At 44.3% G+C, this 25,526-nt stretch overlaps 1 pseudogene; it reads right to left on the bottom strand.

The window, feature by feature from the left end:
- Positions 1–6,303: 6,303 nt before the first annotated feature.
- On the bottom strand, positions 6,304–9,137 carry LOC138259355 (uncharacterized; annotated as a pseudogene).
- Positions 9,138–25,526: the final 16,389 nt, after the last annotated feature.

The raw sequence follows: 25,526 nt of genomic DNA, 5'->3' as shown, positions 1-25,526 counted from the left end.
AATGGTTGGTTGCCTTGTGGGAAAGGTAGCCCTCAGTACAGTAGGCCCGATTTGTTTATGGTGACACGCCAGTGTTACCAGCTAAAGGCTTGATTGATGTGCAAGGAAACATTATACCAGATGCTGTAGGTCTGGTCTTTTTATTATGAAAAATAATGTCAAAGGCAGTAGGTCTGGCTTTTTTGTGTGAAAATCATTTGTTTAAGCCAATAAGCTCCTAACTGCGGATTGCTATCACACTGTGTTGCAGGCAGTAGTGAAGTATTTGGTTACAGATGACCTCACAGATCTCCGTAATCGGCAGTTGTTTTGGTGTTGGGCACCCACTCTGATGTTCACTGTTATGGGTGCCCTATTGAGAGGGATTGTATATTGTAATGACAACTGTAATAATTCTGTAATGTTATAACTGTACACATGATGATTATCCGCTTATGCACATTTCATCACGCCGTTGTATGCCATAGTATGAAGTCAATGGTAAAGGCTATGGACATGATTCACGGAGCGTCTCCACTATTCGGCAGAGCCCTCACCGTCGTGGGAGCCTCCACACTCGCGTCAGAATCTCCGCAATGAGAATTCTCACTGCGGGGACTCCCCCAGAACTATAGGGCCTCCACCAGGAGTGTGGAGGGCTTTTGTAAATCGGGCCCTAAAAGGCCCTATTGGTTCTCTGGGTAAAGTTACATCCGATTACTTAGGAGTGCTACCTCTCATTCCTTAGAGGTGACCTGTTTATAATTAAAAGTCAAAGCAACTAGGTTTGACTTACTTATTGTGAAAAGCATGTGATAAAGGCAATAGGCATTTAGGAGGCAATTATAGGTACACTGTCCCAAAGCCTCTAGACAGGTATTTCGCTACTTTGAAACTCACAGATTACCGTAGTAGGCAAGGATTTTGGTGGCCCATCCGGACAAACCATGGGGGAAACGGAAGATGTACATTATGGTAAATTGTAATAAATTCTATTATCAGGGATTTTATAATGTTATGAAAACTGTAATTTTGTACATTTTCTAATGTCACTACCATATACCTGATGGTTGCCTCATAGGGAAGCTTATGCGTAAAATAGTATGTCTGAGCTAGTTATATTAGCAAGCCAATGATAAAAGTTATAGGCCTGATAGTTTAATGTGAATAATTACGCTAAAGGCAGTAGGTCTGACATATAAGTGTTAACAACATGTTAAATTCAATAGGTGTTTAAGGATGAGCTGTGATTAGTCTATATTGAAGCCTACAGATAGGTAATTTGTTACATGGAATCTCACAGATTACTATAGTAGGCAAGGGATCTGGTGCTGGTTACTGTGGAAAGTGTCCCCTTTTCCATGGTCACCCCCATTTTGTTTGGCCGAGGCTGCTCTTTTTTTACTTTGTGCACTGGGACTCTACTGTCCAGGCTACTAAAACATGGGTAAATTGGCTAACTCCTGATTGTCTTATTTAATTTTCTTGTAAGGACATAGTATATGGCACAGAAATACACCAATAACATAGAAGGTTACATGCCACCTATGAACTTCAGATCTTACTGGGCCATCTACTAGTGTGACAAGGAGAACGTTGCTACAGGCCTACCACTGTAGCCTGACTACTGCAGCTTACATCTGCAGCTTCACCTGTCAAAATAATTCTTTTGACCGGAGAAAAAAACTTTGTTTTAAATAATAAAAAATCACCCCTAGGCCTTGTATCCCAGAAGGCAGGAGGCATAGTATTTAAAAACGGGAAATGTAGAAATTCAAGGTCCCCATGTCCCTGCAGTGGTGAGCTCCCAAAACCTTGGAAAGCCCTGGCTGTCATATGAGAAAATTAGAGTGCAGATTAAAATATTAAATTCTGCTATCTTGGGTTTGGGACCAGCTACAAAAATAATTAAACCACACCGTTTTAATACCTATTAAAATCCCAAATTCAATGGTGGAGTCATTTTTTAAAAATACATTTTTAGGAAAAATCACTTTTAAAAGTTACCTTTTCCCTGCCTGACACTTGTGGATGCTAATTTCACTAGATCTCCAGCATCTGTCTAGCAAGTGTCTGACCTCAAAGAGTTGTGAAGACTGCTTCCAGAATAGGGACATTGACTTGGGAGTGCGGAGGTGTTTTTCTTCCCCTGGCAGGAAGATCAGTTGGGGTGGGCCCAGGAATACAATTTCCTTCAAAGGGGACCAGCCTTTGTCCCCTTAGTCAGGCTGGTACCAAACCCAGTGGGAGGAAATCTCCCCCCATAACTGGCTTTTAGTGACCACAGAGGAGAGGGCTGCTCATTGCCCTGGTCATTCACTTGGATGGCCACACAGGCTCTGCACAAAGGAAGAAGGGCTTCCACGTCTTGGAGTTTTGGAGTAAAGTGCACTGTGTGATTGTTTGCAATAGAGCAAACAGGTACCGCTGCAAAAATGGGTAGGGTTACTACTGAGAACATTTACCTTACTGGGCGGAGAGGAGTCACCCCCACTAACCTGATGGTGCCAGCCATAAATGTGACACCCCAAGACACCCTCCTCAGAACACTTTCTGGAGCTGTGAAAAACAGAAGGACTGCACCTGTCGTTTGAGACCTATGAGGAGACCTGAAGGGCGGATCCTGCACCCACTTCTACCCAGGACAAAGAAGTGGACTCCAAGGATCAAATGACTGACCCAGTGTGTGACTACAGGCACACAAGAAGCTGTGAGACATCTGCCTGAAGAGCACAGCTGACCAGTGGCACCTGGACCTAAACTGGACTCTCTGTTTGGCCTCTGCTGGAGTAAGTCTTGAGCCCAAGTGGTGTTCCTGAGGTGCTGAGACACTTGGCTGTGTGTGGATTTTTGTGTTGGTTTACCTCACTGACAAATCTTAAGGGTTTAAGATTTACACCGTCATAAGTTTGCTAGAATCTCTTTGGAAGGCATGACAGGCTTAGCTGTCAGAATCACGAATCATGTAAAAAAAAGAATTACAGAATACACATATACATATATATATGTATATATATGTATTTATACATAAATATAATTACATAGAGGCCCTTTAAGTTAGCCTTCTTCTGCCATTGGTCTGTCTGAGTGTCATTTACATTCTGCTTCTATACTGTCTGGGCTAACGGTTCAGTCTATATCAGTGATTGGCTCTCTTGCTCTATGGATGACAGCAGTTATTGATCATGTGCATATCCACCTGAAAATTAATGCACACCAGTGTCAGGGCTGGTTGTCCAGGCCTTCACTTTTCAATTTTCTCCTTTTATAGTTCCCATTTCATCTCTTTGCTTTCACTAAACCATGCAACCTTTATGGAATGCTGTTGTCCTTAGTGTGTCATTGTTTCACCATTCTAAGATGCCAACATGTTATCTACAGTCAACAAAGCCTATGCACCTCTCTTCTGAGATGTAGCCCCCCGGGACAGACGTATCAAGACTTTGTGGCAATATTTGTGCTGCAAAGTTATTCTTTTTGTAGAGCAAGTAATGTTTTGCATTGATTTCCCCCATATTGCATCAAAGGGGCATTCCATGGGCAGTACTTGGGCCCCCCAGCAAAAGTCTGGATCATGACGCAAAGGCAGATCTAAAGAGATTGACAGACTTGGCTTGACATAAAAAATGAATGCCTCCTTGAGGCAGCTGCCAAGAAGGAGAAATGTTTAATCTTCTCATAATGCTTCACACATTGCATGTGTGCTGTACAGTACAGCACACATCAAATGTGTGAAAAAGTTTAAAGTATGTCTAGGCATAGGATTTTCCCTTGCAATACAAAACCTATGCTACATCTCACATGCATTTGCACTATGGTGCAAATATATGTGTGTGTATCTAGACAGTCTGTGTGTGCACCAACTCAGCTGGTAATTGTCTAGAAAAATAGCTGTGCACAGCTTTCTCTCCTTTGTGCAATACACTGCAGCAAATTCTAGTGGTGCACTGTGTTGCTCTAGAATTTAGTAAATGTGACTCCCAGTATTACATTTTCACCAGTCCTGCGTAAAATCTGCCTAAGAACTTCCATCATAGTGTTTATTTGCCACTGCTTATCATGCACGTTTCCCTTTGTATGTACAAAGAGAGGTGAAGTCCTCAATGTTGTATCTTCACTAGACTCCTGGATGTCCATACGGACAATATATAGTGGAACGTTGTGGATAAGGGCAGTGTTTATAGGCCTGATGCGGAACAACTGGATTACAAGCACCACAGTGCTGTGCACCGATTAAAAGTGAAATGTTCGTAAGTGACATATAAGACTGCAATGATGATAATTGGCACAACATGTGGTGTTACCATTTCGATTCACATTGTATAAACCAGGCAAGAATGGCTGACAGAGTCATTGTATTACCAGTGGGATGGCAGCAGTCCTCTTTCGCTCATTGTAATCAGTTGTCCAATGGGAGTGAATGATTCCATGTTTAAAGTCCCATCCACTGTGTTGTCTTGTTTGTAGCAAGTTTTGAAAAATGCAAACGCTGAAACACATCTACTTGCAAGTAAATCAAATATAATTGACCCCAGTGAGTACACCGTTGCCATCCTTTGGGATTTATTGCACACAAACACATATATATATGCCACTCACTTAAGTAGACCTTTAAAACATGTCTCAGGTCTGCAATTGCAGCCTGTGTGCAGTTTTAAACTGCCAATTAGGTTTGGCAAAATAAACGTTTTGCCAAGCCTAATCCTTCCTTTTTAATACAAATAAGCCACACATAAGGTAGGCCCTAAACAGGCCACAAGGCAGGGGGTAGCGTATTTTAAAAACTGGTCATGTACATTTAGGTTTTACAAGTCCTGGTAGTGGAAAACTCTCGTATTTGTTTTTCACTACCACAAGGTCTACCTCTACAATAGAATAATTTTGGGTTACTTTAATAACCTTATTACATTTAATAAGTGATAACTTTTGATTGAGAGCAGGTAGGCCTGCTATGTTTTAACTCAACCTAATTGTAAACCTCTATAATGATAAAGTCCGATTTTAAAATATAATTCTGATAACGCCACTTTTGGAAAGTTGGCATTTTCTTATCTTAACAATTTGCCTGGAGCATGTGTCCTCGGTCATGTTACTCGATGTAGTTGGCGGTTGGCCTTTGTGTATTCCTCCTAAAGAGTGGGACATAGGGGGACTAGCTGTTGGCAGGATGGACAATCCCGCAAGGATGGGTGGGCCAGAGCTGTTCTCTGCCCCACTTAGATTTCAAAGAGCTGCCTCCAGCACACTCTCAAAGGAAGTTGACACTAGTCTATTGTCACCATAGACCATTTTGAGCCTGGACAGGGGAAGGAAATACATTTCCAGTACCAGATTTGGGGGTGGTCTAGAAGTTTCCCCCACTTCAAAGGCTGGCACCAGGCAGAAATATTGGCCCTCCAGAGCCACTCTTCAGTACACTCCTGCGCCTGTGAAGACTTCAGAATGACTGTCATGTACTTCAAAGGACTATCCTGCTGTTTGAGTCCTGTCTTGTTCCTCAGAGGGCTGCCCTACTGCTACCAGAGGACTGCCCCGCTGCTTGAGGCCTACCTTGTTCTTCAGAGAACTGCCCTGTTGCATGAGGTCTGTCTCGCTGCTTGGAGGAGAGAGGACCTTCTCCTTGAGCCCAGGACTACCGGAGTAACTCCAAGGGTCGGCTGGCTGACCTCCTGCTCTGAGCTACACAACAAACTCCAGAGGCCCTGGAACTGCCTGAGCCCTGCTGGCCTCTGCTCGAGTAAGACCCCTATCTCAAAGAGGTGCCTCTCCAGATCCTGGATCTTTGGTTGGCATCAGAGTGCATTCCTCTTAAAGCCAGGGAGAAATCCAGAGGTTTTAGACTTTATGCAACTGTAAACCATTGTATTCTCACCAAGATCTTGCCACCGCAACGATAGTCAATGAGAAGCTCCAGTTAGCCCGACTCTTCATGCTACTGAGACCACCAGCGACGACCAGCAATGCAAGATTTGCACTACTTGCTACAACAACAGCCCACAGTGTCCGTCAACAGAAAGCTCAGCAATGACTATTCACAACACCCGATTGCATCATTGCGCTATAGCGCCGAGCGTCCGCGACTCCAGGCCTGCTCTTTGTGCTATAGCAATTACTCTCCATGATGCTTTTCCTGCTCCTTGTGGTCTCCTCCACCATGAACTGGACTCTTTGAGTCAAACTATGAGGCTTACTGACTTTTACTTACACCTACTACCCCTCCTGGGGTTTAGGCCATCAATCAGGACTCCATTCATCTCTATCCTGGGTTTTTCTTTCAATCTGACTCCAGGTGTAACCCATCTCCTTGCTTTGAGCCTCAAGGCCTCAGCGCCAGGTGTTTATTGGCCGTCCTCTTTTCCTTTTCCCTTGAGGGTTCCAGGTGAGGGCTTGCCTGGAGGTGTTTGATGCAGGCTTGCGGAGGGTGTGACCTCTCCAGCCCCAGCATCCTTTCATGATTGTTTCATGAGCAGGGAGTTGAAAAGTCTGCTAGCCTAGGTTGTTGTTGCTAAGAGTGCCTGGCCTTCAGATTTGGAGGATTTTCCACAGACAGGTGTTGATGAAGGTCTGGACTTTGTTGGTGGTTGTCACTGTTGCCCTCCAAGTTTCTGGTCCATACATTCAGAAGGACCGTTTTTACTTGCAGCGTTAGGTCCTTGAAGCTCCACATCCTCTTTAAATGAATGAAGGCAGCCTTGGTCTTGCCACTTCTTGCCTTGACGTCGGCGTCTGTGCCGTCATACTTGTCTATGACACTGCCCAGGTAGGTGAAGGCCTCAGCCTCTTCCAGTGCATCACCAGTAAGAGTGACTTCAGTTTTTCTGGCTCCGTTAGCCTTCGGAATCTTGGTTTTTCCCCTGTGGATGTTGAGGGCAAGTTGTGCTAATGTGGCTGTCACTCGTCTGTCTTCTTCTGCATCTGCAGATGGGTACGGGAGATTAGGGCCAGGTCACCTGCAAAGTCCAGGTCATCGACATGCATCCAAAGTATCCACTGGATCCCGTTTATCCTCTTTGATGTGGATGTCTTCATAATCCATTCTGTGGCCAGCAGGAAGTGAAAAGGCGAGAGCAAACAACCGTGGCAAAGTTTGGTCCTCACTGCGAAGACTTCCTTGAGTTGTCCTCCATGGACTATCTTGCAGGTCATTCCCTCGTAAGAGTTCCTGATGATTCTTATGAGTTTATCTGGCACAACCTAATGGCGGAGGACTTTCCAAAGGGTCTCTCTGTCCATTCTGTTGAATGTCTTTTCATAGTCAATGAAGTTGACATAGAGGGGGGAGTTCCATTCCACTGACTGCTCAATGATGATGCACAGTGTTGCAATCTAGTCTGTGCAGGGTCTATCTTTCGTGAAAGCCAGCTTGCTGATCTCACAACTGAGCATGGACTTGTTTCTTCATTCTCTTCAGGATGACTCTGTTGAACACTTTACATGGGGTTGATAGAAGAGTTATCCCTGTGTAGTTTGTGCAGTTACTCAGGTCAACTTACTTGGTGATCTTGATCAGATATTCCCCATTCTAGTCTGAATGAACATTTTCCTCTTCCCAGATCCTTCCCAACATGGGGTGGCCCTTGTCTACCGATGTTTCAATGACTGCATTCAGTGCTTCTGCAGGACTGTTCTCAGGTCCTGCGGACTTCCCATTTCTCAAATGTTTGATGGCTTGCCGTATTTTTTACTAGGTTGGTCTGCTGCAGTCGATTGGCAAGTCCTTGTCAGCTGGCTGTATGTCTGGTGTAGATTGTGGTATGTTCAGCAGTTCTTCAAAGTGCTCTACCCATCTTTGTTGTAGGCCTTCTTTACTCATGATTGTCTTTCCAGCTTTGTCTTACCAGGATTTATGGCTTGCAATTTATGCCAGAATGTTTCCTTGTTATATCAAAGAGTTCTTTCATGTTTTCATGGCTTGCTGTTTCCTGGGCTTCTGCGGCATGACCAATGATGAATCTTCACTTGTCTGGTCTTAAGCTTTTCTTTGCTTCCTGGTTGGTTTTGGTGTATTTACCTTGAGCTTTTGCTTTCCTTGCTCTTGTTCGGCTGGTGTTGACCGTACTTTCCTTTTCCTTTCTCACTTGGATTTTGCAGAGGGTCTTGGTGGAGATCCATTATTTATGCTAGTGTTTCTTGGGAACCAGTATCTCCTGGCAGGTTGATGTCACTATTTCCTTGATCTTCTTCGGCTGGCTTTCTATGGGGTCTCTGTTGTCCTCTAGTTTTTTCAGGACTTAAATCTTGATACTGAGGGTGACTGAGTATTTACTCCGTTTTTATGCATCTTTGAGGAAGGTGGTGTTGTGTTTCTGGTGTTGGTTTTTGGGTTACATCCATGCTTTCTTCAGCTTAAGGCTTAGCCTGGCCATGAGAAGGTGATGATCTGATGCCAAATCCGCTCCTCTCATCACACTCATCCTGCGAGGATCTCTGAAACTTCTTGGCAATGCAGACATGGTGATCTGATTCTCTTTTGAATGGTCTTGTGACATCCATGTTGCCTTCTGTACTCTCTTGTGTGGGAATACACTGCTGCCTATCATCAGAACGTTCAGGGCACCTTTCACCATTCCCATTCATGTCGCCATGGCTATGGTTGCCAATGAATTCTTCGTACCCAGTGTTGTCACTTCCAATCCTGGCACTGAGGTCCCCAATCAGTATTGTGATGTCTGTTTCAAGGCATTTCTCCAGGATGAACTGGAGTCTATGGTAAAACTCTTCTTTTTCTCCTTCTTTGCTGTCATTTGTAAGTGCATAGCATGGGATACCATTGATGTTGATGCTCTTTTTCTTTGTGTGGAAGGTCATTGTGATGATTCTGGGACCGTGGGCTTCCCATCCAATCTAAGCTCCATTGGCTGTTGGCGTTAGCATCAGTGATACTCCCTGTGTCTATGTGGGGCATTCTTTTCCTCGTGTCCAGAATACAGCAGCATTCCTACTGAAGTCAGTCTTTTCTGTCCGGACTGTGTCCATCTGGTCTCACTGATGCCAAGCAGGGAAAGGTTGTACTTTTTCATCTCCACTGCCACTTGGGCCGTCTTGCCTGTCTCATGCATGGTCCTTGCGTTCCATATCCTGATGGTGATGGAAGTGGTTGAAAGCAGGTGGATTGGCTTTGTGGCTTCCAGGGATCTCTGGCTTTCACCACAAGGCATCATAGCTCTCAGTGAAAGAGGGTCCTCTTTCCCCAAGGCCGGGTTGTCTTTTGGTATTTTGCTTGACGTTTCTGTAGCTAGGATTTTTTTATATGGTGGAGGTAGCTAGCCGAATGCATAACCCTCCTCCTTTTACAACTGGGCTTGGGACTGGCCATGGTGAACTATGAGAAGGTAAAGTTTTCAGTGGGACTAACCTGGTCCCTATATCTGGCCCTTTCTCCATCATGATCAGTCTAAAAATGTAACTTTCTCCCGACCTAGGATGACCACATGACTGTGAGAGGCTCTTTGCGTTTTAGGTGCTATACTTACTTGAAACTTTTAAATTGCATATCTCCGGTCCTACTGATTTGATTTTTGTCATTTTGGCCTCGTTTTATTTATTAAAATTAACTCTATTTTTCTAAATTGGTGTGGGAGTTTCCTTATGTTGTGTTTTCACTATATTACTGTTTGTGTGCTGCATAAATACTTTACATCTCGCCTCTAAGTAAACCCTGACCACTTTTGTGCCAGAGGGTTTAGCACAGGCTAATTTAGTGACTTTTGTGGTTTATCCTGACAAGGATTGTGGTTGATGCTTGAGAAGGGTCTACACCACCTCAAACAAAAACCTGATTTCTTACACTTATTTTAAAAATCATATGAGGATTATAATATTGATGACAGAGTGAAAGCAATTTGCACAAGAAAGTCTTGACGAAGGAACTAGGGCTCAAATGGGCTAACATTTTTTGTGACTTGTAATTACAGAAGATTACCAAATCACAATTTCAAATTTGCAAAAACAAATGTACTAAGTCGTATCTGTTCCAAATAGTGATATGGATTTGCTTTCAAAATTTATTAATTTGCAATTTTAGTCACAGTCACAAACTGCAAAAGCCACAAAGAGAAACTGATGACATCTGAATCATGAATTAGGCACAAACTCCGCACTGCTGACCAGAAGAGGTTCCAGGAGAGGAACAGGCTCCAACATTTAAATTTCTTATTATTTAAAATGGCAAGCCAGGAAGGCCAGCCACAGGAGGGTGCAGAAAAAGAAAACAAAAGTTCACTGACAAAGAAATAGAACTTATGGTGAGGAATGTGTTGCAAACAACAATCAGTTGTTTGTTAAAGAGTCACTGATGAATCAGAAGCCATAAAGAGAAGAAAATGGCAAAAGATACTGTAGGAAATCCGCATTTTCTACTTGGCCACAACGTATTTTTTGCCTTTTGCTGGACCCTATATTTTTGATGGTTTTCAAACTTGGAACACTTTAACCCTGCTAACCAGTAGCAAAGTGCGTATGCTCCCTTTTTAAACATGGTTAAATTGGCACATATCCAATTGGTATATTCAGCATACATAAAGGTGTACTATTATATGGTACAAAATGTAGACAGGACCTTTAAGTTAAATGTCACTAGTGCGACTGCAGTACCTAATGTGCCATCTGCTAGAATGGCAGTGTAAGACATAGCTTCAGGCCTACCTTTGTGGTCTGACTGTGGCAGTTTAAACAATGCAGTTCAACCTGGTAGAATAAACCCTATTTTCAGGTCAAAACCTCCTTTTTGAAATATTAATTGGTCACCCGTATGCTGCTCATGAGGCAGGGGCATGGTACTTAAAAATAGGCCATGTAGAAATTTGATGTTAACATGTCTTAAGAGTGACTAGCACCCAAAAGCCATTTTTATCTGTGGCCGGCTCAGTTGTCCTCATAGAAAACCTGAGCACAGGAACAGGCTGCCAAAACAATTCTTGTATATCCTCTGTCTGGTTGCTGGAAAGGCCTGCTTTGGTCTACCAGATTTCTATCTCTATGTTTATTGGCAGTAAAGAGACTGTCCCGAACTAGATTTTAGTGTCATATGTGGGGTGTGGGAAGTTATTAGGTTCACCGGCACTCAGAGCCCAAGTGTAGTATGGCCAAAGATGCCTGCCACCCTTAAAATGCCCAAGTAGGAAGGATTAGCAATAGGAACTTTTACCCCATTGGTTAGGTCATGCCCAGGAGTCAGTCCCGCCTCTAATTCGTGCCAGACCTAACTGTGGCATCTTCAGGACACTCAAGTCATAACTACAGTATGTTGCACACCTATACCATGTTTTAGATAGCTTGGCGAAATACATTATGGAAGCCGTAGTGTAAAAAAAATATAACCAACAGATCTGCATATATGTCTATCACAGCCATATGTTTTTTTTGCTCTATATTAATGAACATAACATATTTTAGCATTGAAGTGCTTAAAGTATTTACTTCTTTAGCACATTCATTGTTAATTGTAATGGTAAATCTTAGTACTGCATGCTTTTCGTATTTTAAAATTGCCCATTTACCAAGAGGTAATGTGGCCATTCAGACTAAAGCATCGGGTGATGATGTGGCAGATAGGAGCAGAGCAGGAAGACCTCTGACACCAGCTCACAGTTAACACCCGCCACTCATCCCACAAAAAGCTTACCACGAAGACAAGATGTCTGTCGAAGGCACTACGTGCACCTAATTCACAAAGATAAAGTTAGACTGTTGGTCTGTGTTCAGACCAAAAGTCTAACTTTACCACTTTTTGGTATTCTAAAAGATAAGTTACGAGTAATATCTTTATGTCCGCACTCGGGGTGGAATCACTGTACTCTCGCTGCAATCATCATACCTGGAGATGGTCTCTGCCCGAGGGTGGAGATTCTGCACCAAGTGTGGCGATTCCGCCCGAGTGCAGAGATTCCGCCCTGAGTGCGGACAAAATGATACTACTCGTAATTTACCTTTGTGAATACCGAACGTCGTAAACTTAGACTTTTGGTCTAAGTTTACCTTTGTGAATTGAGCCCGCTATTTCTAGCTTGTCCCACTTCAAGATCTACGTGGTTGAAGATTCTTCATGAGACCAAAGCTAGAGTTGCTCATGATGTGCAGGGAAGTACCTCTTCCAGAGAGCAATTATTTGCCCACGAAAAATCAGCTTGGATTCACTCCCTGAGGCCGTCACTGCATAGTGTGGAGACATTTTAAGGAAGAGAGAGCAACACAAAAAAAGATGTTCCTGTCACTTGCTAGTCAAAATGCAAGGAAATAGGAGAGGTTCAAACTAGCAACTCCCACCGGAGTTCTAGTCACGAATCTGTAAATTTGCAGAATGAAATGGCACTTTAAAGCAGTGACGTCACCAAGGGCCTTGTCAAGGACATGTCTGGATTAGAAGCACTGCATGTTCTACAGAAAAGAGTCATCATCATCCTGAGTCATTGATCAGGCATCCCCTGTACAGGAAAGTGGAGAAGCCGAGATACAAAGCCGAGGCAGACAAGGAGACGTGGAACAGAAACAGAAGGATGGGATGTGTTCAGTTTTTGAAAATATCCTGTGAAAAAAGGAATACAAATGCTGCTTCTACTTTAAACATTTAGAGCATATTTATGAGCCCCTTGCGCTGCTGTTGCGTCATGTTTTGTGATGCATCAGTGGCACAAACCTTGCAACCATACGTATGAGGCCACGCAAAGCCTGACATGAAGTAAGACAAGGAAGCTCAAATCGCTGCATTGCCTTACTCTGCACAAGGGAAGAGTTCCATGGAGTTTGCAGTGAGTGTTCCCATGCAACACCCAGGGATTTGCACGCATTCCCATATTTACTTGAAAACCCGGGGATGCACCAAAACCTTACATCTCCCCGAGGCGTAACAAGGAGAAATATCACCTAACAGAGAAAGAGGAAAAAGCCTCCCTGAATTATTTTTGTGCAGGAAGGTGCCCCTTCCTGCACAAAAACAATCCTGCATGCCACGCAGACGCCCTTGCACCATGGTGCAAGGGTGCTTGCATTGACACTAGGCAGCCCACTGTGCACAGCGCAGGGGGAAAGGAGAGGAAAATATATAGAGCTGAGCCATCACATCTACATCACTTTATCCACCTATCCCTGTTTATCTTACAGATCATGTCCTGCACTCGTGTCAACGGTGAGGTTCCCTGTGGTGCTTTCTCTTTGGTACCTTATGCAGAGCTCCACCAAAGCGCTGCCACCATGGTATCCTGCTCAAAATACCTATGTAAATTGAACTCTGTCTATTTGCCTCAATGGTGCGGTGGAGTCATCACCCTTCCATGTGTAGTGTTCCACAGAGAGGTCACCCGCTGCACTTCCACATAGCTCCACCGATTCACCTCCACCGCGGTTCTACACACTCAATGATATTCTACAACAGTGCACGCATAGTGCTCCCAGCTGTACCTCCTATGGTATGTTATGTTTGTTTGCGTAGGGCACAATTGTGAAGCTTCTTGGTACTGTAGAGACTGGCATAACCAACAAAATCTGACTAAAAACAACCAAGGAAGCATGACTATGAAAAAGGCAAGAAACAGTAGGGAGACTATTATAGCCTTAGAACCCGCTGTAGCGGGCTCTACCGGCTATTAAAGGCCCGCTCCCCGCGTTAAATTTAACAAGGGAGAGGGACTTTAATAGCCGGTAGAGCCCGCTACGGCGGGTTCTAAGGCTATTAGAACATTTTGCCACTCAGGGCAGACTGTTCTTTTAAAAAAAAAAAGTTCACGGAGCCCGAGGGGATTAAAATCCCCTCGGGCTCCGTGAGGCTTTGTTCACAGCTGTTGCTGTGAACAAAGCGAACATTGGAATGTTGGCGCTGCGGGCTTTTACCAGCCTGTAAAAGCCCGCAGCACTCCATTGTTTTCAATGGAGCCCCCAGCATTCCAATGTTCTAATAAAAAGCAACATGTTTAAAAGCTTCCTGAATTTCAGTAATTTTCCCCATTTTGTATTTTCTACGGCATGGCGGTACTGCAATACTACTGTGGTGCTCAGTGTGACCCCCACCATGTAATTTAATTGTAGTACTGTGGTACCAAGGTGGCGCTGAAAAAAGGGGTGGCACCTTGGGACACTGCAAGACCATGCGGTTGCCCAGCAATGGCATCTGATCACTTCCCAAAATTCCTACGGCAATTAACATGGAAAAATGACATTTTGAGACCCCGGTCCCTTTTTCTCACCCCCCTTGAGGGTCATCCTGAATCTTCCCAGGAAGGAGCTGAGGAGCATGTTTTGTGAAGACTCGTCAAAAGTCAACAAAAGGCTCTCCTATGGAAACGGACCTAACTATAACTGCACAATAGCAATATATATATATACATATATATATATATATATATATACATATATATATATATATATCTATATAGATATATATATATATATATATATATATGGATATATATATATATTTAGGAGCCATGCTCTCCCAGAGAGCAGCTGAGCTCTTTACAGAAGTCAAATGTGCACATTATTATACCTGTGAAACTGCAGAAAAACTATGCAAAGTTTCTCAATTTTGCCAATGACAAAGATTTCAGTGTTTCCTGCTTAAATTTGCCTTTACCACTGCACTTTGTGTAATGTTTTTCACTCCATTCGGAGATAATATTAATTACATGGAACCTAACCAAATTGAAAAATGTATACAAACTACAGGCCTGATTTAGAACTTGGCGGAGGGGAATGTTCTGTCACAAACGTGAGGGAAATCCCGTCTGCTGGATCACGATCCCATTTCATCTTATGGGCATCGGAATAGGGTGGACAGGATATCCGTCACATTTGTGACGGAGAATTTCATCCACCAAGTTCTAAATCAGACTCAATATCTCTGAATGTCTACTATTTTGCAGATTTCTTTCTACAGCAAATTTATGCAGAACTTTTTTTCCAAATTTACTATTTACCGTTTTTGGAAGTGTGCATGATTCTGTTTGTCGTGCAATTGTGTGGAAGACATAAACCTTTACAAGTTTAAGAAGTTACAATAGTATTGACAGAACATCATGGAGGCATCTTTGAGCACAGTTTTGTTCCATAGCTATCTAGTTATGTATAGGTAGAAATAGAGGGAAATTGAAAATAATGATACTTAACCTTGTTCCTCTCTTGGAGAGGTTACAGGACAATGAAGTGAGTCACATATTCAGCTAGAAACAGGTTAGACCCTTTTAATAGGGTATGCAGTGTGGGGCTAATACTTAGGAGTATATAAAATATATAGTTTCTATAATGTCAACTGCAAGATTGTAAATGTTTAAGTGCATGTTTTAATTTGCATCTTCTGTTCCGTACACTACATTTATAATAGACAGGGGGCGACTCCTCCATTATGGTGGAGGAGTGTCGCTCCACTGCTGGAACCAGCAGTTCAAAGCGTAAAATAAAATGATAATAAATCAGTTAATAAAACTGCTATATTTTTATTTTAGTTTACTTGTAGGAGCTGCAGCCGAGTCTTCAGCTATAAGCAGCAGGAGGAGTGGTGGGCACAGGGCACTGCCAGTGCGCATGTCGGGTTGGCCGTCCGTCTTAGAACAGCCAAACCGACATGCGCACTTGGATATATCCAGGCTGTTGCTTGGAGATATCAGCAGGGCTCAGGTGCGCAGGCTCCCAGCATGGAACGTGCCTGTTTTACTTAATCCAGCATGACCATTTCACCCAATCCAGCATGAGCGATTCGCCCTAATACCAGCATGAGAGCAGCATCTAGATTAGCGCAGGGGAGACTCATAGCCTGTGTGCATTGGGATTCGGGAGCTGAAGAGCACGGCGAGGCAGCGAGGAGGCAGGTAAATTGATTTTTTTTTTAAACTCCCCCCGTGTAACAAAGATTTCAATAAGTAACAAATGTTAAACAATAGATTCCAAGCTACTGTCCTCGGGGTAGAGAAGCAGGCATGACTCTTTACTCAAAGTGGAAGGTGGCATGAAGGCAGAAGCAAAGATTTTTTACACATAATTTGGATACGGTGGCAGGGCTAGGAGGAGAGTGGAGGTAGGCAAATTACCCCCACCTCCAGAGTTTGAGGAATGTAATCAAGCACAAGTGGAACCTTCCATTTCCGGTACCATTTCGCATCCTTTGAGGGCAGTATCCTACAATAGGTCATAAACCGCTGTGGGATTCCCAGACCCCGCCCCTCGCACAAGAGACAACCTGGTACCAGCAATCTGATTGAACCACACTGGCCTAACCGCGGAAAGCACCCTTCACTGGTTGAAAGTTGGCTAATCAGACTCCCTGAAAAAAAACTCAGTTTCCACATTTTTGATTTGATATCGGGACATGGCCTCCACTAATGAAAATAGAAAGGAAGGGGTTTGAGGTTCTATCTTCAAAGGCTTTTGAAAAGTGCAACAATATTAGTAAGATTTTTAGAGCAGACAGTGCTATCAATCAATTTTTTTTTTATGATCCTTTTTTTTCGGAAGGCTTGTTAGGCAAGACATGTGACCAGTAGGGCTTCTTAAAACTTTTGAGTCAAAACTAAAGTTAATTCAAAGATATTTCTAAAGGAGGATAGAAATATGGAGTTTTCTCTTAAGTGGTGGTAAATAGTGAATCCTAAAGCGCACTGGGGCAGTAACATCACTAACCTACCCTTTCTTGCGAAAATCACAGAAAAATGTGTAGCGAAACAACTCTCTCGCCATATCAAGGAAAATGATCTTCTTGACAATTTCCAGTCTGGCTTCATTCAAAACCGCAGCACTGAAACAGCCCTGCTGCTAGTGATTGATGACGCGCTGCGGATACTCGATTCAGGGGAGTCTTGTCTTCTAATTCTTCTTGACCTTTCTGCAGCCTTTGACACTGTCAATCACAACACTCTCCTTAACACTCTTCAACAGAGAATGGGCATGGAGGGCACTGTGCTCAAATGGTTTGCCTCCTTCCTCTCTGATAGATCCCAAATGATCAAAATAACGAACAGTCTTTCAGCTCCTGTAGCAGTCAGTCAAGGTGTTCCTCAAGGCTCCATACTTGCACCCACACTGTTCAATCTCTATTTAGAACCGTTGGGAAATCTGCTGAGTAAATCCGGGATCCACTATCATCTATATGCGGATGACACTCAGATTTACCTTAAGGTGGCCTCCAATCACGATCTCTCCTTCCTTAGCTCTACCCTCGACTCCATTCAAAACTGGATGGTAACTCATCAACTGATCCTGAATCCCTCCAAAACAGAATTCCTCCTCCTTTCCTCCTCCCTTTCTCATCCCCCAGTGCAAACATGGATGGATCAGATCAATCTAATGAACAATAAGCCCATCATTGTCGAAAGCGCAAAATCCCTTGGTGTCATTCTCGACAAAAAACTTAATCTACTCTCCCACATTAACTCCATTGCAAAGTCTGCTCGACACCAACTGCGCCTTCTTTGGGGGATTCGTCGCTTCTTCCCGGAGTACGACCTTAAAACCCTGGTCCAAGCGCTGGTTCTCTCCAGATTGGACTACTGCAACTCTCTTCTTACTGGCCTTCCCAAATCCCACCTTTCCCCCCTGAAGTCTATTCTCCATTCAGCAGCTCGTTTCATATATGGGGCCAAAAGAAGCGACCACATCACACCCATTTTATCCACCCTCCGTTGGCTTCCCATAGAGGCAAGATCTATCTACAAAACTGCATGTATCACCCACAAAGCCTTGCACTCCTCCTCCCCTCGCTACCTGGTGAATAAACTGAAACTCTCTGGGGGCTCCAGACCATCACGTAATGCAGAAAAGTTATTGCTTGAACCTCCCATTTTCAAGAAGGAAAGATTGATGGCCCAATCCTTTTCAGGCAACGCGGTGAGAATCTGGAACTCACTTCCGCCTCAGCTTCGGACCACCACCTCTTCCCAGGCCTTCAAAACTGACCTCAAAGCTCTCCTCCTTCAAAGACACTTCCAAAGTTAATTCAAGCCCTCTGTTTTCAGAAGGAAGTCCTTCCATTATAGGATATTCTGTTCTCCATGCCTATAGAAGTGCCTTCCCAGGGTGTTTTTGTGTTTTGAGTGTTTGCCATTTAGTGCAGTATTTTACCTCTACCTGTATCTTGTACTCGTTTGTAACATGCACACGGCACCTTTCCTTTTCAACGTATCATTTGCTACCTCTTATATCTTGTTTGCTTTTGATACATGCACAACTGCCACCACTGCCTCATGTAACGTAACTATTGTTTTAGTGTTTTGAGTGTCTACCATTGATTGCAACTTTTTTTACCTCTATTCGTACTTTATTTACTCTTGTAACCTGCACACGTCACTTTTTCCTCTCATAACGTATCGTTTGCTACCTCGTTTATTTTTTGCTCTTGATACGTGCACAATTATCACGATTGCCTCTTGTAATGTAACGCTTGTTTTTGTAACAGGCTCATTTGTAATTTGTCTCCTCTTGTATCTTTACTTTGCCTATTGTGAAGCGCTCTGACACCTTCGGGTAAAGTCCGCGCTATATAAAAACGCATTAAATAAAATAAAATAAAATAAACATTGGTGAAAAGCTGATAGAGCCTAAGTGCAACTTTAGAGTGTATTTGGGGATTCTCCCATGAGGACGTTTTGAGAAATTGCTTATAAATGGACACTAAATAGCAAAAAAATGAATGGATTAAAAGGTAGTTGTATCAGCTCTTTTCCAAGTAATATGTGGGCAAAATATATGGCAAGTGGGCATTTCGGTAAAACACGACATCATAAAACCGATTTCAGCATGAATTCAAAATAAGATTTAAGCTCCGACAAAAATTTATGTGCATAGTACATGTCAATACCAAATCCACATGTAGGGACCATAACATGTTTTCTAGGGTGTACAGTTGGGTTGTTGGAAGAGATGCAGGCAAATGCTGGAGTGTTGGAAGATAGTCCTGGAAAGCAGGAGACTGTAACAAAGTAATGCAAAATAAGGTGTGTACAGGCAAACAACAAGTTTTGTTACAGCTGCAAGTGCTTTGAGAGATAATGCTGTTGTTTTGGAACTCACTTCATCTAAACCAGATTATGTTAATATTGCTGCCATTCATAAAGAGTGGGACTGCCATTAAAAAGTGACAGGATCTAGTCATCACTATCCATTCAACTGCACAACTAGTCTATACTAATCTTGCCTGTTACTGTCCAGAGTGCCTTACTTATAAAGAATATGAAACTCAGGTGGCATGGCCAACCAACATGGCTGGGTGGATGTGATCCACAGTAGCTCTGCCAAGCAATCCGCAGTTCCTCACTATCGGATACCATCTCCACACCCCTTCTCATGATCTGGGACCAGGACGGGGCACTTAACAGATTGACACAGCGCCTTCTCGCCTCCAGTTTCCCTGGACGGAGTGCAGCCGTCGGGAACCAGAAAATGAGCCTGACCACAGAAAACATGGCAGATGAACAGACACCGACTCGCCCTGAGGCGGCAAGGACGGGCTGACGGGCCCAGGACTCAGCTGTGGATTTTGCCAGGGGGCACTGGAAACCGAGGGTGGCCCCTCGCGATAGGCAGCATCTGATTACCCCTACCATGCTGGCCTACTACACTCGGCAACATGAAACATAGGCCTGAAAATTGCCGCAATGATCTGTGATCCCTTGAGCGATGCAAGTGGGGAGCCGTGCACTCACCCCAGCATCAGGATGATACTTCATTTAGCATGTGTCATCTAAGTCATTCCCTTTTTAGGAACCGGGAGCTGAGGAAAGGAGAGAGGGAACAACAGCGAGGCCTGTCTGGTGTCCTTCCTGACTTCAAGATGGCACCTGCCTGACTTTAATGAACACATGTACCCTGCATGTCCAAACTCTCCTCATAGTGCGTAACACCCAAGGCCCTTTGACCGATCTACGCTTCTGAGGCCTGGGCCAGGAGGACTTTAAACATATGGTTAATACAGTACACAGAAGCGGGATTTAAAAAAGATCTTTGCCTAACCTACTACACATAAGAATCCATCCTTGCCTCTGGTTATATAGACATATTGCCCGCTGCCTATGATCTTGGCTGGTACACAGTGGAGCATCCCCTATGCCACCTAAAAAAGTTCAGAACAATAGGGTGTCCAGTTACTTCAATCCACCGGGGATGAAATTGCCAGCCTCAGACTCTTCCCCAGACCGCAATGTGACCCTCACAAAAGAGGAACTCCTTTCTTCCCTCTGCGAATTTAAGACAAAGCTTTGCGAGGATCTCAAGGCCAACATTAGTGCCTCCTTTGAATCCTTAAAGGGGGACATCAATTTACAGATGATCTCCTTGCAATCGGACATCGACTCCATTAGAACGGGCACTTTAGATATCAAATTGAAGGTGCAGGATCTGGAAAAGCGTGCACTCCCGCTGGGACAGGAGGTGGACCACCTCAACTCCCAAATACACCTTGCTCTTCTAAAATGTGAGGACTTGGAGAACTGGTCCAGAAGGGACAATATATCCGGGTGAGGGTTCTGGAAGAAGAAACCGAGAAGCAAGATTTGGAAGCCTTCATAGTAGGCCTGTTCTCTGAACTTTTGGGGGCTGAACAACCTGAGGTGAAGGTGGAACGAGTGCATAGGATGGGTCCACTGGCCACGACTGGAGGGAGACGGCCTAGAGATGTGCTGGCCAAGTTAAGCTCCTACAAAACAAAATAACTTATTCTTCATGCAGCGCTTCTGAAAGACACTGTTACCATCTAGGGCAGGACCTGCTGTCTGTTCCAAGATGTTGCTCCATTGACATTGGAGTGGAGGCTAGAATTCAAACCCAGAACGAATGCCCTCCACAATGACAATGTGAAGTACAGGTGGACCTATCCCTTTGGCATTGCCTTTGAATTTCTCAATAAGCAACACCACTTCACGGAATTAGATGGTGCGGCCGCTCTCCTGGGGGAGTCGGGGTGGAAAGTCATTGACTGAAAGCACTGGAGGCCCTACCATTGCAGACTGGCACTCCTAACGGAAGGGGGAACGAGGTGGCAAGGAGTGATTCCTGACACTATTATATCTAACTATAAAACAGCCATGCTCATCTCGATCTTTGCCAGCCCTGGGGATCAGTTAGCATGACTGGTGATCTCCCTGGCTTCTAACCCTGTGGGGGCCGAGGAGAATGTACTGGATTACATGACTCTGCAGCATCTGAACCCCCTTGGGGCTTATATAGTCTATGCAGGCTAAGACAGACGACCAGTAGGAGACTAGGCACCACACTCAATACACTTGCAAACTGCGGGGGTGCTTGAAGGATTATTGTCCACTATACCCTTATCATTTAGCATTAGATAGAATAAGGGATTAGGAAGGAGTGTATGCTCTCTGGTTCTTGTTTTCTTGTTTATTTGTTTAATTGTTGTTATTCTGCAGGGTGGAACATATTTTTTTGGAGGGAGGGAAGTCTGGACGGGAGGAGCTTGACTAAATACGGGGCTGGAGGGAGGGCAGGGTAGAGGTGGACTAGACTCTCTATTGCACCTTCCGTAGGGAGAGCAGCTGAGCATTTTTCCATTATATACCCAGATGGTATTAAATACTCTAACATGGAATGTTAAGGGGCTCAACTCCCCCCACATATGCTCCCAGATCTGGAAATATGTGCTTAATAGGTGCCTTGACATTACAGCGCTCCAGGAAACCCACCTTAAATGGACAGAAGCACAAAGATCATAACCCCCTTATCTATACCTCTTCTGCCAACACAAAACAAAATGGAGTTGCACTCCATCTTCACTCCACTGCCATCGTCCAGTTTATCAGTAGCAACTCGGATAAAGAAGGGAGGCTATTGATGGTTAAATGGCTTATTGATGGCCGCACCTGCACCATTGCCACAGTTTATGCCCCTAATACCGGCCAAGCAGAGTTCCTAAGCTCCTCTCTTTCATCACTGGGTGGCTTTGCGGAGGGCGCTATCGTATGGCTGGGAGACTTCAACTTAATATAGGATTCAAACCTGGACAGCACACACAGATCCCAACTGGACTGTTCCCTAAAACCATTGAAATGATTTTATGTTAGTTGGGTCTGGTAGATGCCTGGAGAGTATTGAACCGTGATGTGCGGGACTTTACAACCATGTCACAACCATGGACCCACTCTAGATTAGTTCACGCCTTCATAAGCCAACACTTAGACCACTCCATTTTGACCACTACCATTCACGCTACTGCCATCTCAGATCATGCTACCCTCTAACTTGTCCTTGACTGGTGCACTCCACAGTAATCTTATAGCAGATGGTACTTCCCTAATATACTTTCGAGGGACCCCTTGCTTCGAGCAGAACTTCGTAAGGCAATTAGAGAATTTTTTCAGCTAAATAAGAATGGAGACACTGATCCTTCTCTGATCTAGGATGCCTTTAAGGCAGTCATTTGGATAGTATGGATATCGCTGAAGACTAACCTAACCCCGCAGAGGTCGGGTGAGAGAGAGCTGCTTGAAACAGAACTCTTGAAAGCCAAAAATGTCCATAAAGCAGCACCTACCCTTACCCTATAAAGGAAAGTCATGGCCCTCTGGGGGAAATTAAAGCAGGACTACCCCTCTTGTGACTCAACCAAACCACTTATGAGAGAGGCAACAAAGTAGGCTCCCTACTAGCGAGACAATTACATAGCAAGCAAGAGAAAGGCAGATTTATGACGAAGCAGGGAGGCTGCACCACACTGAGGAACAAAATGGCCCGGGCATTACAAGATGCCTATAAAAATCTTTACACATCTGACTCCAGAGACTACAGAGAGCAGCTAGCCTACCTAGCTGGCATCAATCTACCACAAGTTCTTCCGACCCTTAACGATGATTTAAGTGCCCCCATCACATCAGAAGAGGTGCAGCATGCTATAGAGACTCTTAAACTTCATAAAGCCCCTGACCCCGACGACTTCAGCGCGTATTATTATAAGATTTTCAGCACGGACCTAATTCCACACCTGACAGAACTCTTCAACTAGATAGCAGATTCCCATGCAGTTACTCCCATGGTGGGAGAATCCCTAATATCCGTTATCCCGAAACCGGGGAAAAACCCAGATTTCTGTTTTCATACACCCAATAGCACTCCTCAAACTAGATGCAAAACTGTATGCTAAAACTATGGCTCACAGATAGGAGGACTTAATGCCAGATTTGATCCACCAGATCAGTCTGGCTTCATTACAGGGTGCCAAACCCAAAGAAACCTACACCGAGTCAGCCATTAGGCAGAGAAAGCTACGAAGAAATCTATCCCGGCAATTCTACTGATGTCGGACGCCGAGAAGGCTTTCAACAGGGTGGACTGGACATTCTTGTCTCACACACTAGGAAGGTTTGGATTTAACAACAGCTTCATTGCTATGATACAGGCTAACTATAGTTGCCACCGGTCTAGAGTTCTGGTGAACGGGACAGCATCTGATTTTTTTTACTTTTACTCGGGGTACGCAACAGGGTTGCCCCCTTTCCCTTTAACTATTCACCCTCAGTATTGAACCCCTGGCGGCAAGGATGAGAGCTACTCCTTCTATCCAGGGGAGCCCCTTTGGATCCGACAAACACAAACTTTGATTATTTGCTGATTACATCTTGCGTTCCCTTACCTCCCCTGATCCTCTCTGCAGGCTCTACAAGTCGAACTCCAGCGCTACGAACTCATAGCCGGCTTCCATATTACCTTACATAAATATTTCATGCTTAATTTGATGGCCGCCCCTACAGAAATCGGGGGCTTGGCCCGCATTGTCTCCTTCCAGTTAGAGAAGAAGGACACTACCTATCTAGGGATAACACTCCCCCCAAGGCGATTGACTTGTATAAAGCCAACTACCCCCCACTGTTGCAACATCTTAAACTGGACTTGAAACAATGGGCCCCACTATATGTAACCTGGCTTGGTCATACCAATGCCATTAAAATGTCAGTGCTTCCCCGTATTTTTTAGTTGGCCCAAGGATTCCCGATTGAGGTAGATAGGGAGTTTCTCACTAACATACACTCCCTGAGTATTAAGTGTATATGGCAAAATCGGAGGGCCAGGCTCACGTATCGCCTGTTGACACTTCCAAAAGGGGAGGGAGGCCTGGGATTACTGGATATCGTGCTCTATTACAAAGCAACACAACTCCGAGTCAAATCTGAATGGTCTGTAAGGGAATCAGACAAACACTGGCTACACATGCACCAGGCGATAGTGGGTAGGACAATTTGGGACATCCTTTGGAAGCCTAAAGTTGGCCGTCCACGCAATGCCTGCCCAAGCACCCCCATTGCCACCACATTGAGGATCTGGGACATGGTCACCAAAACCAATGAGCTTATGACCTCCCCTCCCCTTATCTGCCTTTACATTTCAACCCAGCTTTCCCTCCCGCTGTGCTACCAGGCCCCTTTGTGGAGGGAGGGGGGATGCCTTACCGTATAGAAACTGTTCCCTGGGTAGGACATTTTAACATTTGAGAACTGCTGCTGAGACTTTAATTTACCTGCCTCAGAAGCGTATCATTACGCCTAATTAAAACATTGGGTTCTCCAGCCTGATGTAAGACAGGCTGCCACTAGAGACACCCTACCCATTCAGCAATTTGTGCGGAAAGCTGGAACTACCAGAGGATGCATTTCCTTTGTCTATTCTCTCTTGAGATCCACCACACTCACCCCCACCTCAAGACATGACACATTCTGGGAAAGGACCCCTTCCCTTTGTGAATGCAAGCGAAAACGTTTTTTAACAGCAGGCAGCGGCCCACAGACCATTGCCTGCGCTCAAAAAATGAAACTGAAACTTGTGCTTGAAAAAGTGATTGCTTTATTTAAAAGCAATCAAAGACATGGTGGTCTGCTAACCCTAGCAGGCCACCATCCCTGTGATTTTTGTGATTCCTAGTGGGTCGCAAATTGTGACCTACCTCATTAATATTAATCAGGTATGTCTATTTGCGACCCACTGGGAATCAATGGAGTTTCCTACATTTGGAAATGCGGTTTCCTATTTATGATTCGCATGGATTCGCGATTAGGAAATCGCAATTCCAAAGGTTCGTACATGTGACCCTTAGTCTCAATTGAAAATGCGATCATTATCTCCGTGTCGTAGCCAGTAAAGCCACTGGCTCTTCGGCCAGGAGCATGTGGGGTAACATTTGTAAATTTCATGCTGCAGGCCCAGTTTTAAAATATCTTAGAACCCACATCTTTTATTCTAATAGGTGGTGGTGAAAGTATTCTCCGCTCTCTAAAATGAGCCTTTTATCCATATAACACACCTGTATTCCTTACGTTGAAAGCACGCTCATGCCAGATATACAGACGGAAGTACACCCACAAAGGCACCTGGGAAGTGACTTTGGAGTTCTTTGATAAGTGGTACAGGGACTTCAGAACCAGTATGTACTCCAGTGGTGTGGGAGAAGGAAGGGGGAAGAATGTAGGGAAATATTTTTGATTTTAAGGCCCGAATTTAAGAAAAGTGGTGCGGCATCCAATGCAGCGCCACTTTTCTTGCGCCCCTTAGTGCCCCCCTCCCACCGCCACCATGTGTGCACCATAGTTAATACACGGCGCACCATGGCGCAGGGTAGGGACAATAGCATCAAC

Source organism: Pleurodeles waltl, chromosome 2_1, assembly GCF_031143425.1.
Source record: "Pleurodeles waltl isolate 20211129_DDA chromosome 2_1, aPleWal1.hap1.20221129, whole genome shotgun sequence".
Lineage (NCBI taxonomy): Eukaryota > Metazoa > Chordata > Amphibia > Caudata > Salamandridae > Pleurodeles > Pleurodeles waltl.
The sequence above is the reverse complement of the archived record's forward strand: the minus strand, read 5'-3'. Positions and strand labels throughout refer to the sequence as shown.